Below are 2514 nucleotides of genomic sequence, written 5' to 3'. Positions count from 1 at the left end.
ATGTTCCATAACAATTTTATTGCTAACAAGTAAATTACCCTTCCTCATTGGTCTTTCAAAATTACTTATGAGAATATTTCTTATAGATGCATCAATAATGAAGTCGCGACCAAATCTGAAAATAGGTAAATTACTCGCTATGCATACCTCTTCAAATACGTTGGGAGAGCATGATGGTGGTGTGACTTAAACAATATCTAGATCCATATTTGGATGGCTCCCCAACGCCTTATCATCATCTTTTTCTTGATTCCATGCGTCATTACTTTGAAGATCCTTGTCAGCCGAACTTTGTTCAGCTACTTGCTCTTGTCCTTGAGGCTTTTCAATTTATACGGCACGGAACTCATAGGGCAGGAAGTAGGTTCCATTAGCTTCAGAAAAATCAAGCACCGCTGTTTTCCTATGCTTACCATGCCCTTTCTCAATAATGTTTTGCTTCTTTGGATTTGATGGACTCAGAATATATACTACTTGATTCAGCTTTTTCAATAACTGAATTTTCTTTGTTACCTGAATCAATACCTTTATCTTTTTGAATTTGCAAGGCTTCTCGCTCTTGTCTAATTTTAGCCCACATCTCAACTTGGCGAGCTTTGAACCTTTTCATCTCAATTTCCATCCACTCCTCATGAGATTACCCCAAAATACTTTGAGACTCTTTCGGCAATGAGGTGCCGAAACTTTGCAATTGTTTAGGTGGTACACTAGATGGTACAGCAGTGGGTGACTGCATCATTTGCACAACTCTAGCTTTTACTACAGCAAAATCATGAGGCTTCCCGCCTTCTATTAGTTCCTGTCGAATGGAGTTGCACAAATCCCAAGAGAATGTAAGCTTGTTCTCAACCACCCAGTCTGGATATGGTTTCCCCCCGATGCTTTTAGACTCTTTTGGCAATGAGATGTTGCCGAAATTCTGTAGTTGTGTAGGGAGTACATGATATGCCACGGTAGTAGGTGAAGGCATTTGTGCTCCTGCAGAAGTTTCATTTATTCGGCCATGACCATGAAGGTGTGGAGCCGAATTATGGACATCAATAGTTGCGTATGGTGCCAAAACATTAGTAGAATTAGGTGTAGCATATGATGTTTGAGGGTAATTGGCCAAATAACTAGTAGTAACATGGCCAATTCCCCTATCCACCGGCACGTTTGGATTAACGTACTGCAAGTTAATTGCTGATGAATAAAAACTTGAAACACTTTGTTGCATACCATTGGAAGTTCCTACATAGGGTGTCTCAACTTGATTAACCGAACTCATCATGTTATTCATTGGCATATAAATTTGTGGGGTTGCCGATTCATGGGAGTTGGGATACATATGTTGCATGTTGCTAAAATTATATGAAGTAGAATCATGGAGATTTTGTTGCATCGGCCCTTGCACATAATTGGATGCATGGTTGATAAAGCTAGGGCTAGCTGATACATTATGCTCATTAGATGATCTAGCAACAATATACGCATTATTTGCATCTACATATGTGAATTGAGTATTCATATTACCTTTGTAGATTGCAAACCCTAGATGACGATCTCTTCATAGCAAGAACGGGCCGGAGACCGTTCAAAGTTTCGTCCCCAGCGGAGTCGCCAAAAAGTGTGTTCGCACACAAACATGTCACCGTGAACCCTCGACGCCAGGGGTTATGCACCGCAGCTCACGTCGAAGGAGACCCGTCCGGAAGCGCGGTATGCAAGCAATCCGGCGGATGCTTTTTTTGACCCGAAACCCCACACGCCCGGGAGGGACCCCATCAGGGTTCACGGCGGCTATGGGCTGCCCTAGGTCGACCTGATCGCCCCTAGGGCCTCGAGGTTCGCCGCCCTGCAACAAGAAGAACAGACAAAGAACGAGGAAGAAGAAGAACTAGGGTTAGTGTGACGCCCGGATAGTTACGCTATAGTAATCCTCCACTAATGATGCCACATCACCTCGATTACTGTGGTTAATATCGCATTAGTTCGAAACTGATTTGAATTCAATTTAAAATCAGGCAAACAACAAAAGTTTTCAAAAATTAAAACTAAAATGTTCGGGTTGTGTCAAATAAATCGTAAGTAATTATGGTGGAGAAACCAAACTTTGATAAAATGTTTAAAGGCTCTAAAACAATTAAAACAGTAGTGAAAACAATTAAACAAATGCCTATTGAATTTATAAAATGCTAAAACTATTTTATTACGGGTTAATAATTAATCTCACAGTAGTTTGTTGATAAATACAAATTTAGGCACTAGTGGTAATTTTTATAAAACTAAAGATAAATGAAACTACAAATAAAAATAAAATAAAATAAAATATAAAATAAAAGAAAATAAAATATAAAATAAAACAAAAACAAAATAAAAGGAAAACAATTTTACCCCCCCCCCCCCACTGGGCCAACCGGCCCAGCTAGTCAGCCGGCCGGCCAGCCCACTACCCCCTAGCATATATCCTCGCTACCCCCCTGAAACCCTAACTCCCAACCCCCCACGATCCCCACTCCCTCTGTTTTCCCTCTC

This window comes from Triticum aestivum, chromosome 6B (genome assembly GCF_018294505.1).
Source record: "Triticum aestivum cultivar Chinese Spring chromosome 6B, IWGSC CS RefSeq v2.1, whole genome shotgun sequence".
In the NCBI taxonomy this organism is placed as follows: domain Eukaryota; kingdom Viridiplantae; phylum Streptophyta; class Magnoliopsida; order Poales; family Poaceae; genus Triticum; species Triticum aestivum.
Note: the sequence above shows the minus strand (reverse complement) of the source record.